We start from the raw sequence: 20,104 nt of genomic DNA, 5'->3' as shown, positions 1-20,104 counted from the left end.
TGGGGACAGAAAACATTACTGTTAACTGTGCTTATGAGACACAGAATTCATGATGTGCATGTAATACCATTAGATGGAGCACCATGATATATCCCTGTAAACCCATGCCTTTTCTCCTCCAAATTTTAATCATTCACCATTTTGCCAGTGACCTTCCAATAATCTACTTTCATTATAATCTGATTTCCATTAAAAGTTGGGACAGTCACTCATTTGCTTCTGAACTATGCTAGGAGATCAAAGACTTGTTCCATTCATTCATGAAGTGATTTAATGATGCATTCATTAACTCAGCAAATACTGATTGGATGTCTACTGTGTACAAACCACTGCCTGGAGGTTCACAGAGACTACAAGAATGAAGAAAATACCACTGGTCCTGCCTTCCCAGAGCATCCAGTCTATGAGAGGAACTAGGGCATGTGTAAAATAATGTTTGGAACTGATAGCTGAAACTCCTTTGCTCATGAAGATGCACCAGCTTGGAATAACCTATTACACTTAAACCTTCCTGAAATTTGGATCTGATCTATCTCTCTAAACAAATTTGACATTATTACCTGTTATCAATTCTACAGTTTATTACTTATTCCCAGGATATGAGCATTAATTTCCTGGTGTATTATCTTTGCCCAGGTTGTCCCCTGTGTGGAGGTGTGGAGGATTCTGTCCCCTGTGTGGAGGTGTGGAGGATTCTATCTCTTGTAACCACCTGGAACCTTGGAATTCTCCTTTTGAGGTTCTGCTCTAGCACCATCTTCTGCATGACACCCTTCCAGGGACTATCCTTTCTTAACAGAGTTTCCCCTCTTCCTCTCACAAAATCAGCTTTTATATATTTTGTATTTATTTGTTTGTTTCCTCTCTCATTATAATATAAACTCCTTAAGGGAAAAGCTGCTTCTTTTTTGCTTTTTTTTTTTATCCCTAGAACCTAACACAATGATTAGGTCATGAAAGATTCTTAAGAAATCCATGTTGAATTCAATTTCTTTGTTTATTTTATTTTATTTTTTATTTTTTTGTTTTTTGCCAGTCATCGGGGTTAACTGACTTGCCCAAGATCACACAGCTAGGTAATTATTAAGTGTCTGAGGTCGGATTTGAACTCAGGTACTCCTGACTCCAGTTCTGGTACTCTATCCACTGTTCCACCTAGCCACTCCTCTTTGTTTATTTTTAAAGTGTACATTTGTGTATGTGAACTTTAGCCAATTCAGATGCTAAAATTTCAAGGAGAAAATATTGCAAACATCAAGAAAAAATAATTTTAATAATTAGAAATACAGTCAGGATTTCCTTCTACTTTAAAAGACCATAGGTCTTGAGACATTATTTTTTGAAGAGCAAAAGAACTGGGGTTGTAGCCAAGAAAACTTATTTGGCAAAGTTGAGGATAATCCTGAATAAAAACGAACACTTGACAAACTTTCAGGTGTTTGTAATAACAAGATCAGAATTCAATGGGAAACTGACATAAAAGATCGAGAAGAAAAATAAAAAAAGACTGATAAGACACTCATTAATGTCAAATTGTTTTATATAGGTTTACATACACATCTGTACATATGAAAGCCTTATCAGTATTCTTAAAACTGTCATCATTTTGCCAATGATGTAGTTTGAAAGAAAAATTGGGGCCAGGTTGTGTAGGATTCAGTGATTCTAAAAAAACAAAATTATAGCTAAAGGTAAAAGGGAGCAATTATATTCTAAGAATGGAGCATAAAAGGAACAAGAGAGGAATAATACAAAGGAAACAGGTGAGGGTGCAGGGCTGCTGATGAGGAAACAACATCTACATCTAGAAAGATGACGACATTTTCTGAAACTATAGAACTGTGGAAAAACTGGGGGACTCAGTAGGGGAGGGACGTTTGGAGATAGGTGTGGATTGCGATTGGGATGGTGGAGAGATGATGGGAGGGGGCATGAACAGGATCAAAAGTGAGAAGGTGAGGGGAGAAAATAAGGTAGAAGGAATAGGGTAAAAAGAAAGGCTGAGAAACAAAAAATTGAGTAAAATTAAGATGAGGGAAATTCACCAATAGTAATTCTAACTTTGAATATGAATGGGATGTTTATAGCATCTTTCTTTTTTATGGTAAAGAACTGGACATTGTAGGGATCCCCATCAATTGGGGAGTAGCCGAACACATTAGGACATATGGTTGTGTTGGAATACTGCTGTGCTATAAGAAATGATAAATTCAATGGTTAGAAAGGCAGGGAAAGACTTGAATGAAATGGTGAAGAATCTGGCCTCAGACACTTAATAATTGCCTAGCTGTGCGAATCTGGGCAAGTCACTTAACCCCATTGCTTTAAGTAAAAAAAAAAAAATTTTTAAATGAAATGGTGAAGAGGAAAATGAGTAGAAACAAGAGAACATTGTAGTAACAGCAATGACTTTGATTCACTAAGTTATTTTGATTTTGACTTTGTATAAATACACAAATTAAAAATAAAGGCCATATGAAGAAAGACTCTATCTGTATCCAGAGCAAGGACTGATAAACAGAAGTGAGTTTATATATATTCACATATCTAAATATACACACAAACACATATATATTAAATATACATTTAATATATATATATATAAATTTACATATATACCTATTTGTGTCTAATGGTGGCTATCTCTACAGCTGGATGGGGGGAGATTAAAAAAGAAAAAACAAATTTACATAAAACTATTATATATGTAAAAGGAATAGCAAGTTATATACTAGACTTTCAATTTTATGTGCAATTATCATTTTTATTATACTAAATAATGTAAAGGCTTATTTTCCTCGATAAATTAAAAGTAAAATAAAATCTAAAAATAGTTTTTAGCACTTAGCATAAAATCTGATGGTAGGTATTTAATAAATGCCTGTTGGTAATTTCAATGGAAATAAGACTAGCCAGAATAATAAGAGTTAGTATTTATGGTTTACAAAGCACTTTCCAAATGCCATTCCATTTGATTCTCATAACAACCTTGAGAAGTGGGTACTATTAATACCCCCATTTAATAGATGAGCAACGAGTTACTCTTAACCAGGGCAGTTCTAACACAATACCACAAACAGAGAGCCAGTAGCTCCAGATTGGTTGATTTTTTTTCACTTGAACCAGATCCTTATCTTTGAATGCCAAAGTTATAACACAAAAGGCATTGTCCTCAGCAGCATGAGACCCCACAGATCTCAGTGGGGAAGAAAGAAAATGAACCAGGAAATAAATGACTCTTGACTTTGAGGAATTTTGTTACTACAGCTGAAGACACAGACTATATAAGACGAGCTAAGACTTCTTACACACTAAATATCAAAAAACTGGGAATGATTGCAGGGGAAACAATATCATCAATAGACTACAAGTGCTACAAAGAAGCAGGCAAATGGTAATTCTTACTTATAGAGTTCAGTCACATAATCTAGGACTTATTTTACTCATGTTCGATGATGGAAAATATGACCCAGAATCATTAGATTCTATGTGGGAAACAAATGACAAAAAAGATTCTGAAAGGATATGAAAATCACTGACGTGAAGATCGAAGTAAGAAACAAAATGGAATGAGCAGAAGAAACAGAGTCGAATGTAAGCTCCTTGAGAGTAGGCAAAATGTCATTTGGTTGGTGTACCTTTGTATCCTCAATGCATTTGGTTTATAATTAGCACGTAATTAATGCTACCTAAGTGAATGAATGAATGAGTAAACCAATGGTGCTGCTTAATTTTGGTTCCTTGATATGTGATAGTATATAAGTAAGAAAATAGGCATAAAGAGGAAAATAGAATTTCTTTCAATCTAGACAGTCTCTTCCTAATCCTCTCTCTGAAGTGGGAGAGCATTTGTAATTATGTTAAATTTATTGAGCATTTTATCTAAGAAAATTTTTTCTCTTTTTTTCTTCCATTTATATTCTCTAGTGATATATTTTGCCTGTTTTTCTTAAAATTAATTTTTGATTTCTGTCTCATGAATTTAGGGAGCAGGTAATAATGTCACTGTAGTCTGTGTAGAACGATCCACTCCCATCACATTCCACGGTTACGAATTGTCCAAGATGCTGATATGGCACAATTGATGCCTTCCAACACTCATCAACTTGGGACTTGGTTGTGGAGGGACTCCACCATGGTCAGAATTCAAGACCTCAATACTTGTCACCTTTGCCTTTTTTTTTTTAAGCCACACACTTGTACAAAATCAAGAGTACAAAAGGTAAGAGCTGCTTCAGAAGTGCCTGACATCCTCCCCTTGACTTCTGTGGAAGTGGTAGTCTTAGAGTTTATCCATCAGACTAGCCGGGGGCATTCTAGAGAATTCTGATCAGCTGATTATCCCACTCTATGAAGACTTTGTTTCCTTCCATTGGGACAGTGCTTAGGACAAAGCATGGGCATCTGGCTCCAGTCTGATCTAAAAAGGAGATCTATATTGGTTGGCAAAGTGTTTAAACATATTTAACCTAGGGTTGAAGATAGCAGGAACAAAGTTCCTATACATGCTGGCTAAGAAATGAAGCCAAAAGGGAGGGGTTGGGGTGGTGGACCTACTATGGATGACTTTTCAAGAAATTTTCAACTGACCCTATCTATGACTCAACACTTACTTTGGGAATGATGGCAGGACCTAGAAATGAATCTGAATTTAAAATGCAAGGTATTTGTAGTGAGCCAGTAAGTATTTATTAAGCCCTTTCTATGTACAATGCATTGTGCTAAGCACTGGGGGACTCAAAAGAAAGACAAAAACTGCTCCGGCTTCTAATTCTAAGGGGAGAGACGGTGTGCCAATAACTAGATAAATACAAGATGTTTGCAGAGTTGATGAAAAGTCATCTCGGGGGCAGCTAGCACAGTGGATAGAGCAATCGGCCCTGGAGTCAGGAGTACCTGAGTTCAAATCCAGCCTCAGACACTTAATAATGACCTAGCTGTGTGGCCTTGGTCAAGCCATTTAACCCCATTGCCTTGCAAAAGCCTAAAAAAAAAAGTCATCCCAGAAAAGAGGTCACTAGCAATTGAGGGAGAACAGAAAAGAGCTTCTGCAGGAGATGGGGTTTGACCTGAGTCTTTTTTGGTGGGGGGGAATCTAGGAAGACTTTCAAGGACTCATGTACAGTGAAAAAAGTAGAACTAGTGATACAACTTAGACAATAGCAATGTCATAAAGAGTTTTTAAAACAGATTTGAGAAATGGCATGATCAATCATGTTCTAGATAGTTCTATCAGCTCTAGATAACTGATGATGAATCATGTTAGCCACCTCCTGATGGAGGGATGAGACACTCAAGATGCAGAATCAGCCATACCTTTTTAGATATAACCAATGATAGGAATTTGTTTTTGTATGTATATATATATATGTATGTATTATATGTATGTATATTTGTTTCAATAATTGCATTTTTCTTTTTTTCTTTTTCCAATAACGGAGATAGGAAGGAAAAAATATGTCTATTAACTTAAAATGAATATTTTTTATTTTTTCACCTTCCTATTGTTTTTTGGTTTGATAATATTTTATGTATTTTTTCAATTACATGAAAATATAGTTTTTAACCTTCATTTTGTAAAATTTTCCCCCTCCCTTCCCTCCCCACTCCCCAAAGCAACAAGTAATCAAATAGAGGTTATACATGCACAATCATGTTAAACTGATTTCCATATTTGTCATGATATAAAAAAGAATCAAACAAAAGGAGAAACCATGAGAAAAAAAGAGCAAAACATTAAAAAGTGAAAATAGTCTGCTTTGGTCTGTATTTCTCTGGATGTGGATGGTCTTTTCCATCCCACAAGCCTTTCAGAATTGTGTTTGATCATTGTCTTGCTGAGAAGAGCTAAATCTATTGTAGTAATTCATCACATAAAGTTGTGTGTAATGTTCTTTTGGTTCTATTGAGCAGAGTCTTGAAGGAGGCAGGGAAGCCAAGCAGCAGAGATAAGGAGGGATGACATGCTAGGTCTGGCGAAGTCAATGCAAAGGCATGGAGTTGGGGGTATTGTGTCCAAGGATTGCTGTTGCTGAATTACACAGTGTAGGAGGATAAAATATAAAAAGGATGGAAAGGCTTGAAGGAGTCAGATCATAATGAACTTTAAATTACAAATAGAAGAGTTTACATTGATCCTGGGAGGAAAGGGGAGCCACTGAAGTTATGAAGGAGGGGCAGGGTAGGAAGATATTTGATATGATCAGGTCTTCACTATAGGAAAATCACTGGCAGATGAGTGAAGGATGCATCAAGTGAGCCTGAGGCAGAGTCAAGGTGAGTGGTGATGAACCTGTGAACTAGGGTTGGAGATGAGGGAATGGAAAGAAGGGAGCCTAGAGGAGAGTTCTGGGAGAGGATAAGGGAGAGGGAGATACCTGAAGCTGACATCTTGGGTGGCAGGACAGATCCTGGTACAACCAAAAATAAGAGGGGAGTTAAGGAAAAAAAGTAGTAGTAGTAGTAGGAGGAGGAGGAGGAGGAGGAGGAGGAGGAGGAGGAGGAGGAGGAGGAGGAGGAGGAGGAGGAGGAAGAGGAGGAAATGCAGAAGAAGCAGTGATGTAGCAGAAACAATGATAATTAGTAGTAGTTGTTGTAGTTGCTGTTGTTTTGGGAAGGATAATTCTCAGTTCTGCTTTGCCATTGTGGTATTTAAGATGTTTACAGGATATCAAGTTTGGGGCAGTACACTATAACAGAAAATCTGCAAGACTTGGCATCAGGAGACTGGGTTTCTAATCCCCCCCCCATTACCTTTGTGGCATTGAACAATTCTTTTTAACCTCTTTGTGACTCTGTTTCCTCCTCTGTAAAATAAGTAGATTTGGGCTAGATGACTTCCAGGTCAAGCTCTGGATCTATGATTCCATCATTGTTCTGATTCAGAGGGATGAAGCTTGAATATGGAGACAGAAATACTTTGAAGAGAATAGGAATTTCAAGAAGAAATAGACATCCACAGCTATAGGGATCAGCCAAAGGCCTCCCAGAGGAGTTCAATCACTGTGCTTTTTGTTGGGTAAAGATTACTCTACCAAGCAGTTATGGGATAAATTTTCCTTTGAGCACATCCAATGGAAATGATCCAAAGGTTCAATTATCATCTTTATGTATAGAATTCCCAAATCTTATTTATCCAGTGCTATTTTGTCCTGAGCTCCAATCTAGTATCACAACTGTGTCTGGGACATTTCAAAGCATGCCCCCTTAAAGTATCTCAAATCCAGTATTTCAATACAGTGTGCATCGTCTCCCCCCTCCCCAAACACTCTTCTAATTTCCTCTATGGCCTGCCATCTTCCTTATCTCTCAGGTTTATAACTCAATTACTTTCTCCCATTGGTAGCACATATAATTTCTTGTCCAGCCTTGTAGTTTCTATCTTCACAATATCATTTGTATGCATCCCTTTTCTATTCACATGGTCACCATTCTTATACAGGATTTCATCACCACTCACCTAGACTATTGCATAGCTTTTTAATTGTCTTCCCCACTTAAGTCTTTCTCCAGTAATTCAGCCTCCATTCAACTGGCAGAGATTTTTTCTTAAACTAAGATGTAACGACATCCTCCTTTTGCTCAGTAAATTCTGGTGACTCCACTATATTTCCAAGGATAGGATATGTGAATCCAGGATACAACTAGTTGGCACTGAAAAGCCTCCAACAACTTGGTCTTTTTCTATCTTTCCAATTTCCATACATTTTCATCTCTTCCAGATATTCTGTGAGTATGCTAGCAACATGAACCTTCTTCTGATTCCTTATTCATTTCTCCCTTCTTGCTGTGTCACTCACTGGCTATACCACAGTCCTGGGATACTCTTCCTCCTGAAGGTTTCTCCTGTAACTTTGCCTTTTGATTATTTTAAATTCAGAATGGAATTTAATGGAAATTGGGCAGGCTGAGCAGTTTACCATATTTCTAATAACAGCAACAAATTCTTCAAAAGACTCATTCTGTGTTCGAGCCAGACATCTCTATGCTCTCTTGGTTGACTCACTCCTCATTCTAAGCACATTCATTTTGTATTTCTGGGGTTTGGGGTCTCCCCATTATTACAAAATGAGTATCACTCAGGTGAGGCTTAATTCTTTTTTAATTTTAGAAAAGTTTTATTTATTTTGAGTTTTACAATTTCCCCCCCCCAATCTCACTTCCCTCCCCCCCACCTCCCACAGAAGGCACTTTATTAGTCTTTACAACATTCCCATAGTATGCATTGATCTAAGTTGAATGTGATGAGAGAGAAATCATATCCTTAGAAGAGAACTTTTTAAAGTCATTTGTGTCATCACATAGAGAAACATTGATAGGTCCACCTTTGCTCAATTTTGTGCTCTAAGATTGCTAAGCTTTTTTAATTCATTCTATTAAAAATATCCTTTTTGGCTGACTATTCCTATTACACAATCCCTGAAAAGAGTCATCTTGCCAATCACATCCCACTCAATGACAAGTGTGCTTCTATCTTATCCTATGACAATACTGGGGTTCTATTGATAACACTCTTGTTTTAGCACAACCCTAGTGATTCCCTGTGAATTTGTCCACTTATCCACCCTTCATGGGCTCATTGCCCACTGAAGATTGGAAATGAACTTATTTCTACTGCTTACATTTCACAGCAAGGATTCCCTCTGCCAATACTCTCCATAATAGGGCTGGGACATTTTTTGACTAAGCCTGAAGACTGAATTATTTTGCTTTGAAATGCGAGATATGAAAATTCAAATATGCAACCACTTGCTTATTGCCAAAAATTCTTTCTATAGGGTTACCTCATCACAAGTTGCCTGACAAATGTGTATGAAAGCCAAAAGCAAAGTGGCATCTTCAAGACCTTGGGTCATTCATTATCATGCCATATACTGAGAAACATTGAATTTAGAGGCAACTTAGTGGTTTCAGCTGGCAAACCAGGCACAGTGAAATGGCACATTCTCTATTTCTAATGCTTATAAAATATCAGACATTTGAAGAAAATAAAAAAATCTACACGCATGAAGATGATTTAGCTTAAAACAAAACAAATTAAGAAAAATGTTACCAAGTAAAGTAGGAAACCCTAAAGAATAAAGTATCAAAGTCTTCCTCATTCCCCTGTACATTGCCAGGTGGTCTTCTTTCATGCTAACCTTCCTGAGCTTCTGTCTCTAAGCAGGTCCAAGAATGTCATCATCACACCTGTAGTGACAAAAGCTCCTTTCTCTTTTTAGATCCTCTTTTTTAAGATTTCACAATAATCCTATTAAGATGCTTCTTTGACCCCTTTTTTTTTTCATTTCTCTCCTTCCTTATTGTTCCCACCCTCAAACTTCCAGGCTTTAAGAAGGAAGAATCTTTCTTTTCTGCTTTCAGGTTCTTTCTTTTCCCCAACTCACCTTTAGCCCTCTTGATAAGGCCAACAAAGCCTGGAGGCCTGCATCGTCCTGTCTCTCTGCTGGTTTCTGTCTTTGAAAAACCTGGTGTTCTTCACATCTTGGGCAGCCCAGATTACACCCCGTCCTTTAATCCTCCCCAATACCTTTACAGCTTAAATTCAAAAGTAGCTCTTGACCCAGCAGAGGCAGCCCAGACCTGCTAAATCTAGTCTGTGACTATCAGACAAAGCTGGGGGAAACCTTAGCTAAATGTCCACAAACAGATTGGGTCTTCTATTTGCTGGAGGTTTTCAAGGATTTCTACCATTCTGCAAATGGATGTTCCAATTCCCCCTGTTTTACTCTCAGAGATTATCCATTTGAACATTCTCTTCCAACACACCAAGACTTGCAGAAGGCTGACTATCAGTGATTGGGATGCTTCATTTCATGCCTAATCTTCTAAGATGAAAATAAAATTGCATAGTTAAGGCAAGCTAGCATTTCCAATTCAATTAATTTAACCCAAATTCCAATATGAGAGTCTGACCAATCAATCCCATTAAGTATAAAATGTAAAGATATTCTTCCAAAAGTCCAGGGCTGACTATATTACTTCCATTCCTCATTCATTCAAGTATCAAGCATTGATTAGATGCCAGCCCTACTCCTAGGTGCTGGGGATAGAGCAAAAAAAAAAAAAATGAAAACAGTTCCTGTCCCTAAGAATCTTATCTTTTTAATGGGGGGAAAGCATGTTGACATATGTATTTTTTTCAAAACTATCTAAAAATGAGCTTGAGGTGATTGGACAAGTTAGGGGGAGAGGGGGTTCAATGTCAGAGAAACAGCATAGTCAGGAGTGGGACATAACCTGTCCATGGATGTGGAGTTGTTGGATGGAATGTCCTAGAGAAGGCTCATTGAGATGTATGTAGTAGAACACATCATCTCATGGGAAGAGGGATCATAGATACTTAGGTTAGACAAATCAACCCAGATAGGTAGATCAGCATAGCTAGATAGATCATCATAGGGTGGAGGTATTCTAGAATCATCCCCTCATTTTCTAGATGAGGAAACCAAAAGGTGTTAAGCGACTTGCAATATCTAATCAATATATTAAGGTTGAGCTCCATATTCAAGACTTTCTGGACCTCTCTTCCATCTCTGAAAGATGCTATCACCTCTGTGACTCCCCCATCCTAGACAATGTCTTTCTTCCTGTGATTGGTGAGTCTCTCCCCAAATTCCCATCTGGAGGAAATGCTCAGGGCTAGGTGAGCACCTTAACTCCCCTCTCAGTTCTACTCCTGGCTGTCCCACTTCCATGTCTCTCCTTAAGTAACATCACTCTTTCTTCTTTTTAGCTCCCTTTTATGTACCGTTTCCCCCACTAGAAGGGGACACTGAGGATTATCTTTTCACTTTTTTTATGCCTATGGCTTAGTGTGGTATGAGATGCATAGTAAGAATTTTTAATAATTCCTCACTGACTTGACCTGATTACAGACTGAGATGCTGGCAAGGTCAAACGGATGTTTTTGGAGTTTAGTCTAGAGTTAATGGGGAGTCACTTGGAGCTTCTTGAATAGGGAAGTAACGGTGACTAAACCTGTGCTATAGGAATATCAGCATACTCAAAATTGGCAGTTCAAGGATCTCTTTTTTACCTTTAGGATAAAATACCAACTCCTTAGAACTTAGTATGTAAAATTCACTTCCATTCCGACCTACCTTTCCAGACTTATTTACCATTTTCCCCTAAACTTGGCAATCTATCTCCAGCTTCTTTGTATATACCCAGGCAGTCCCTGATGCATTCCCTCTCAACTCCTCTTCTGAGACTCCCTGGCAAATTTTGAACACTTTGAGCCTCCCTACAAGGAGCTATCCTCATACTTACAAGTTTCATGTTCTACCTCCAATGACCTGCCTTGGGACTCTGGGCTCTGAGATGAGGGTTCAATATCTAGCGCAGTCCCTAGTCACCTTCGTACTATGTTGCCATGGTCACATCCTCTCCCCAACACTCTATCTTTGAAAATAGTCAACACTCTTCTCTGACCATCATCTCCCACTCATAGATTTCCTCTAATAATGTCTCCCTGAAGGTAGGGGTCATCTTGCTCATATTCGTATCCTGAGTGTTTAGTGTACTGATGACAGATAAAAAGGTTTAAAAAGGCTTTTGCATTCCACAAATTATTTGTATTTATTCATGTATTGGTACCTAGAGAGTAGAAGATTAGCTCCTTGAGGGGAGACAGAGTTTGTTCTTCATTTTACCTTCCTCTCTGACTCCTGGAAGGTCTGCAGATTCTTGTGACTTGAACTGAATTGTGTCACAAAGAACCATACCTTGCAGAGTCTCATCATAAATACTTGCAAAGATATTTTAAAAAATTTTAACCTAAGGAAGCACAACATTCAATTGAGGAATGGCATGGGGAAGGGAGGCATCATTCATCATTTCTGGGTTACCCATTACTCGAATCAAAACAGGACATAAATAGTTGAGCAAGTCAAAAAATGCACATTTTCCCCTGTTATACATAAAGCTTTGGTGTTTTACCATAAATTTCCACCCCTTATCATTCAACAGAATGATGCATATGGAGGTTAGGCGCATTTGGTAGGGAATGAGAGGCTCGTCTACATCTCCATGGAAGAAGAGAAGGAGAGAGACTTCACTTTGATGATGTATTGTGCCTGCCCCCATGATTTTGGCAATGGTGAGAGGGAAGAAGCTCTTAAAATACAGTTTCTTTTACTGGTGGAAGATGGCAACTCATCTGTAACACTGAATTTGGATTACTGGGTGGGGGGCAGCACTGACCATAGCATCAGAACTGACAAGGACATCTTTATAGTTGACATTTCATTAGTGGACCCAGAGGGGTTCAGTTACTTGTATTTGAATCTAGATCTTGATTGCACAATTAATCCTCACTGCCACCCATTACACTGCCCAATCAGAACTGTTCTATCATTGAAAGGGCTTCCTGAGGGGTTCTGGGATGTTTTGGGGGAGGGGGAGTTCCCTTCTTTTTTTTACTTGAAAGGCTTCCTGTAATATCAACAGTCCATCAGGCAACAGGTATCTATTGTTTCTAATACTTGTCAGGAAAAATGATGTCTTCTCTATGAACTTTTCATTGTTTTGGATCTGTTCCTTTCTAAAGTGGGGGAGAGCTATAAAACGTCTTACCGTCTATCCATGTTATGATTATTTAATTAACAAGATAACCAACATCCTATCTCTATTCTAACTGCAATGTTTCTGCAGAGACACCAAGGTCTAAAGCCAGGTGATGTCTCCTCCGTTAGGTTTTCCTGATTTACAATCCTGCAATCTCTTCTTTTCCCTTCCTCCTAATTATTAGTACTTGTTCTAGTGCAAACAGAGTCATCTTTTAAAGGTGGGAAGACCCAAGTTCAAATCTTGACTCTGACACAGACTGGATGTGACCCTGGGAAAATCACATAACTTTCAAAACATCATTGGCAGGGGGAATTTACTCACTGGAGACTTCCCCGTAAACACTGAAATCCTAGGCCTGGTCCCTGGATTTTATGTTAACTTAGCTCTATAAATACTACAACCACCCAGTTGAATGCAAGCTGCCTATATACTCAATGTAATGCCTCCCACATTAGATTAGCAGAGATTCTTAATTGGTGACTGAATTGAATTAAGACAAAAAGTTATGGGAAGGGAAACATCTCAGCACAAAATCAGATATCATCACATCTAGGAGAAACATGAAATTATCTTGTCATTGAATGAAAGAATGAAGGAATAAACATTTATTAAGAGCTTATTGTGCCAGACACTCTACTCAAGTGCTGGGGACACAATACAAAATGGAGATAGCTACTGCTTTTAAGAAACCGGCTTTCTAAGGAGATTACTCAGAGGGACTGAGAAACGTAAGGGATCTGGGAAAATCAAAGAGCTTGCAACCTCATTTCATAGATGATGCAATTGGGACATAGAGGGGTCAAATGGATTCTTCAAGGTCACACGGATGGTAAGTGGATTGTGGGTCTTGGGGAGACAGAGCCCAAAGCTTTCCTCTTCTTTGTGGATATTCCTTTCTTGGTAGCTCATCATTTAATCAGAGAGAGCCTATTTATTCTAGAAAACCTAACTGTATAACTATTTCATTATTTCCATTCCAAAGAAAATAAGAGAGGATGGGATTCCTTTTCTTTTAAGACTGATAAAATTCTTTAATCAAAATTGGTTAAGTTTACATTGATCCTTTGTATTAACTAAAATAAATATGATTTTTACCCAGAATGACTAATCTGTAAACATATTTAACACAAATCTGTATGGATACTATCCACCTGATTGTTCACCACTGAGGGGAGAGGAGTAGGAAGGGAGGGTGGAAGGAAGTCATGTAACTTAAAAATAACACATAAGCATGTGGATGAATGTTGGAAAACTTTCACAACATGTAATTAGAAAAATGAAATAAAATATCATTTGAAAAAATATTATTTGAAAAACCAAATTAGGAGGAAATTATTAATATTACTGGCATTACTGGAGTAATGATGGTGAACTTGATAATTCCATCTCTTTTTTTGTGTTTCTCTTGGCCACTCCCCATCTCCCAAGCCTTCCTATGTCGATTGACGAGGAGCATTTAGAACAACCTGGCCCTTGCTTCTGAATCCTGAAGGATCCTACTTTTAGTAACAACTTTTAAAACTTGATCCCCTTTTCTACGTGTCATCCTAACAGCAGTAGTACTGATGTAGTGACCGATCCTTTTACTACCAAATAATATCAGAACAAGGGGTCCTGAAAATGTAAAGAGATAAATATAGGAATAGATAAATCTATATCTATAGATATAAGTATTATAATAAATAGATAAAACTAGAAAGGTAGATACTGATATAGCGAGATAAAGATCAAGTTAAAGATATATATGCGTCTATAGATTTATCTATGTTGGGTATATATTTCTATATGAATTTTTTATCATTCCCTTAGAGTTTAAACTCCTGGAGGGCAGGGACAGTTTCCTATTGTCTTTGTAGTCCTAGTGTTTGCCACAGAGACTTGCACATAGTAGGTCTCTTATCAGTTCTTGTTGATTGATTCAATTTATTCACTCCCTCACTTTATAGATGATGGGAGGAGGGACTTATCTTTCCATTGTCTGAAATTTCACCATTAGAAATGTATTTCTTTGACTTAAAATATTGTATCTAAAAGTTATTTTTTTGTAAGGTAATGGGGTTAAGTGACTTGCCCAAGGTCACACAACTAGGTAATTATTAAGTGTCCAAGGATTTGAACTCAGGTCCTCCTGACTCCAGGACCAGTTCTCTATTCACTACACCACCTAGCTGCCCCTAAAAGTTATTTTTAAAACTGCAAAATAGCCCAGAAAGAGTGACATAGGAAGAGTTTGCAATGACTCATGATGACCTAATTAAAATTTATTTATTAGAAATATATATAAAAATAAACAATTTTTGAACACTCATTAAGTGTATGCCATCTATTAAGGACTCTGATTGGCTCTAGGTATGTAAATGCAAAAGAAAATAAAATGAAGGACAATTGGAATGTAGGTAACGGAGGTTCTCAAAGGAGTAGGAGGAAGGAAAGACAAAAAGCTGCAATTTGGAAAAAGGAGCTAGGCTCTGTCCAATGAGGAATACAGACTGAATTATCTCAGGGAGAGAAAAGAGCATCTAAAGCTGTCTTCTTCACTCTACCCAGAATATTCTGAGGTCATTCGAGGTCTTGATAAGATGTCTTATATATCTCTTAATAGCTAAGAGGGAATAAACTCAATCAGCATTGATGGTAATGAGGGCTGATGTCTACCTCCTGTTATCTTAAAGCAAAATTTAATTTTCTCTTCTATTTCAATGCCCAATTCTTAGTGGTTTTTCTTGGAATCCAATTTGCACTGTGACTCTGGGAAGAATTTATAAAGAAAGGAAACTACTTTTCCTCATTTAAAAGAACATGAGGACAATGGCCATGGAGGATTCATGAGAGATCATTCTCTGTGATAAACAAATTCAAAATGCAGCAACGACAGTCATATTTCCAAAACTGAGGGATATGGGTGTTTAGTCAAAGAGGTCAATACATGACTATTTGAATGTGTACATATGAGTGAATCAATCTTAAATGTAAGATGATGATGACTTCATCATCACTATCATCAGTGAAACATTACCTTAGAAGGCAGTGACTGGGAAATCACAATATGGAAGGAACCTCACAACCTCTATTTAAAGGAGAATTCCCTTGACAAAACAATAGACAAAGGTCATCCAGTGTTTGGGAATCATTCCAGAAAATTCATATACTACTTCCTTTGATGCAACCAAAAGTGGCCCCTTTCCAGTCCTTCACACGTGTAATATTCTATCTCCCATTCATGTACAGGTGGCTTCCCAGGCGTAATATTCTATCTCCCTTTCATGTACAGGTGACTTCCCACGCCTGGAATGAGCTACCTCCCCACTTCTGCTTCTTCAAATCTTAGATTATTTTCAAAGCTTAGATCAAGAGACCATCTTCCATAAGGCCTTTGTTGATGCCCCTAGCTAGAGTGCCCCCTGAATTAAATTGTATTTAATTTATATCTACTTATGTATGGACCTCCTCTAGATTATATCCTTTTTGTGAACAGAGAGGATCTCATTACTGAGTGCCTTTCCTACTAGTTCTTGCTCTCTAGGATTACCATATTACTCTATCTGTCTATCTTTCTGGATCTTTCTGTTTGTCTATCTCTCTATCTATCTATCCATCCATCCATTTATCTATCTGCAGATATCTATCTCTGCTTCAAATACTCCCTAGCTCTTTATCTCTGGGTGATTTAACTTAGCTGTACTTCAATCTCCCCACTCATAAAATGAAGGGTGATAATAACACTTTTTTTCAAACTTGTTTTTAGGATGAAAGAAGTTAATATATGAAGGTTTACATATGAAAAGCATTTTGTAAAACTTATCCATGCATCCATGCATCCATCCATCCATCTATCTACCTGCAGATATCTATTTCTGCTTCAAATACTCCCTAGCTCTTTATCTCTGGTGATTTAACTTAGCTCTATTTCAATCTCCTCACCCATAAAATGAAGGGTGATAACACCTTTTTCAAAGTTGTTCCTAGGATTAAAGAAGTTAATATTTGAAGGTTTGCATATGAAAAGCACTTTGTAAACCTTAATGTCCTCTATAAATGTTAGTTTATTATTAGCTATTATTAGCTACTGGACATAGTAGATGACATTATTTGTTACATTTTACAGATGGGGAAGTTGAGTTAAAGGGGGTTATATGATTTGTCCAGAGTTGCACAGCTTTTATCTGAGCCAGGACTCACACTCACGTCTTCCCATTTCCAAATAACTTAATCCTCTATTCCATAGAATTCCCTCAATTGACATCATCTTTGCAGGTCTCAGTTTCCTCATCTATAAAATGACATGGTTGTAGGGACAGCTAGGTGGTACAGTGGATAGAACATCAGTCCTGAAGTCAGAAGGACCTGAGTTCAAATTTGGTCTCAGACATTGAATAATTCTCTAGCTGTGTGACTCTGGGCAAGCCACTTAATCTCCATTACTTGTATTAAACAAATAAACAAAAAAAAATGACATGGTTGTATTAGGTGACTTAGCCACTAATGTCCCTCTCCACTCAGGAGCAATGATCCTAGGATCTGATGCCTGCAAGAATCCTCACCAGGCAGCTCATGGGATCTGTTTTTACCATTACTTGGAATAACTGAATCATTAAAGTGACTTTTTAGTAAAATTTCAAGATAGCATCAACTTTTATTCCTCCTAGAATCCTGGTATAAGTACTTTCTTAGACTCAAAGGCCCAAGAAATCCTGAGAAAACACTTTAATCTTTGCTCATATCCACCAGGAAAGTTGAACTCAGAAAAGGCTTCATCCTTCAAAGAACCTGAGATATTTTATGAGAAGCAGACATAAAAGAAATTTACTCTAAATTAGGGGATCACATTTATTAGATGGATAAGCATCTCACAAATGAGTCTCCTTAAGACAGAACAGACATTTTAAACATCAGAATTGAATGTTTAAAAAATATGACATTTCAATGTGAAAAATCACATAAAAATCCATTGTTATCAAATTTCCAAAAATGCTCATTGTTAAATATATAAGGTTTGTGGAAGAAAATAAACAGATCAGTTAGGATTTCATAACTGTCAATTTCATTTTCCTAAATATTGGATATTCTTTTTATTTATAATGTCAGAGGACAGGTAGGTTCAGCTATGAACTCTTTTAAAATATATGATGTCAACATTAATTGAGTAAATGAAACAATATATCTTATATTGATTGGTAATATAAGATATCCTAAGTTCCATTTACTCAAGAAATAATTTATACAATATGACATATTTGACCAAAACTTATAAAGAAAGGCTATTTTTTGAATTTAAATATTTTTTATTTATATAAGGCAATGGGGTTATGTGACTTGCCCAAGGTCACACAGCTAGGCAATTATTAAGTGTCTGAGGCCAGCTCTGAACTCAGGTCCTCCTGACTCCAGCCAGTGCTGCCCCAAGAAAGGCTATTTTAAAAAAAATGAGATTCATGTTTCCTTAAAAAAATTCATTTCCTTTGTGAAAATTGACTCATTACAAGGAAATCAGGGAAGACATAGCAACTGTTGAAGAACAAAATGTGCAGAACCAGGAGAATGATTTTTACAATGACCCTAGCAATGTAAAGACAAACAACCTGGGAACTCAATCAAAGCAATGCCAAATGAGTTCAGAAGAGCAATGATGAAGAGTGTTCTCACAAATGTACTGCTAAATATTTAGTAACCAATCTTTTAAAAAAAAGTATATGCAAGGCATACTCAGTTTAAATTGAGATTTTTTTCCAAAGCTCTCTTATGTCTAGACAATCAGCAAAACAATACATTCAACCTTGATTTGCCAGCTTTGCTGATTTCTGAAGTGCAAATGATCACACTAAATGTTTATCATATCATTTCCAAAACACCTTGAATGTCACCTATCTCTACAGAGAAGGGATGGATTGGTATTCTTTCAACATGACCAGGGTTCAATTTATTTTGTTTGACTAAGCACATTTGGTACAAGAATTTGGTTATTCAACCCCCCCCCCCAATTAAGTAAAGAAATAAGAGGAGAAGAAAATAAATATTTATTAATGGAAATAAAAGAAAATTTAATTTTGAAAAATGTAAAGTAAATAAGTAAACAAGAATTAGATTTGTTAAAAGTCCCAAGATAGTATTTACTGTGTTTCTGTCATTCCTTGGAATCAAGGCCACAGTTTGTAGTTGTAGTGAGAAGGAGGGGAGATTGCTAAATTCAAAACAACCTACAATTCAATTGTGCTTTGCAATTTCTACAATGATTTCCATGTAGGGCTTCATTTAAGTCCCACAGCAATCATCTCTGGTTGTTAGAATAGGCCTTCAGGTTCCCAGATGAGGAAAGGGAACAGGAAATGTAGAGACTGATCTACCCATAGTCACAAAGCTAATAAGAGTCAGAGAAGAGATCCAAGCCTAGGCTTTTCTCACTCCACAACCAACCTCCTATTGGCAAGGATGACATAACTACTGCATGGACATGTCTATTAATGATATTTTACTTGGGATTTGGAGTCAGGAGAGCAAGTTTCAAATTCTGTCTTTGAAGCATTTTCATAAATACATTTTTTTCAAAACTTGATCCATTCCATTAAGGATTTGTACATAAAGTCATTCCTATTCTGTGTTTGGGGCCATCCTAAGTGCCGTGGGCTCGGATGTGTAGTCTTGGAAGGACTAGTCCCATGCCTAGGTTTGAGTTTCTATTTGGGATATGGCAAAGAGCATCCAAGGACCACTGACTCCTACTTGGATGAATTCTTAGTGACTAAAGCTACAGTTCTGCCTTGTTTCTTTCTCCTTCTCTAATCTTCTTTCCTGTTGTTCATGTCTTGAAATGCTTGTGATTGTTGAAATGACAAGAAAAGAATCAGGAAAATTTCAACTTCCTCTCTTATAGTACAGTGGTATTCTTCTGGGACACAATCCGTTCAGTCTATCATTAAATTTCCTGCAAGGGGTTAGGAGATTTCTGTCCCTCCCCATTTCCCACCCCACCCCCAGCAGTCATGGTGGCCTGCAATGAGTAGCCCTTACTTCCTCTCGTAGCAAGCTCAAGGGAGACCTGGCTCGGATGTGAGCCCAAAGTACTGGCTCATCTCCAGACATGATCCATGGGATGGTTCCCATTACCCTTATAGCCAAACTTACTGCAATTATTTAGCCATAATCCCAAATTGTGTAGTCTCATTACTGACTGAGAGATCTCATTAAATATGCCATTTAAAAATGAACACATCAAGAAATCTTATTTTCAGTTAATACTGATTCCTACCAAGTAGAAGCCCACAGGAACAGGGTTGGAGCCATGTGGTAGGTTAACAGACCAGGGTCAAAGCCATTTCTGTACTAATGCACTCTAGATTCCTGTTCTCTTTTCCCTCATTCACTGGGCTATCTTACAGCTTACTGTGTCTTCCCTTCTCTTCCCTTGAAAGCTAATACAATCTTTGGCTGCATTATTACCCTCTGTCCTACTCATACCAGAATTGGAGGGTGGTGGTGACTTCAGTCTAGGAGAACATTGATAAGGGGCAGCAAGGAAAGTGAGAGAGTTTGAATCTGT

General features: G+C 37.5%; 1 protein-coding gene across 1 annotated transcript in view; it reads right to left on the bottom strand.

The window, feature by feature from the left end:
- Positions 1–20,104, bottom strand: part of PRKG1 (protein kinase cGMP-dependent 1) — a 1,157,583-nt gene that overhangs the window by 234,652 nt on the left and 902,827 nt on the right.

The sequence above is a fragment of the Macrotis lagotis genome, chromosome 4 (genome assembly GCF_037893015.1).
Source record: "Macrotis lagotis isolate mMagLag1 chromosome 4, bilby.v1.9.chrom.fasta, whole genome shotgun sequence".
In the NCBI taxonomy this organism is placed as follows: Eukaryota; Metazoa; Chordata; class Mammalia; order Peramelemorphia; family Peramelidae; genus Macrotis; species Macrotis lagotis.
The sequence above is the reverse complement of the archived record's forward strand: the minus strand, read 5'-3'. Positions and strand labels throughout refer to the sequence as shown.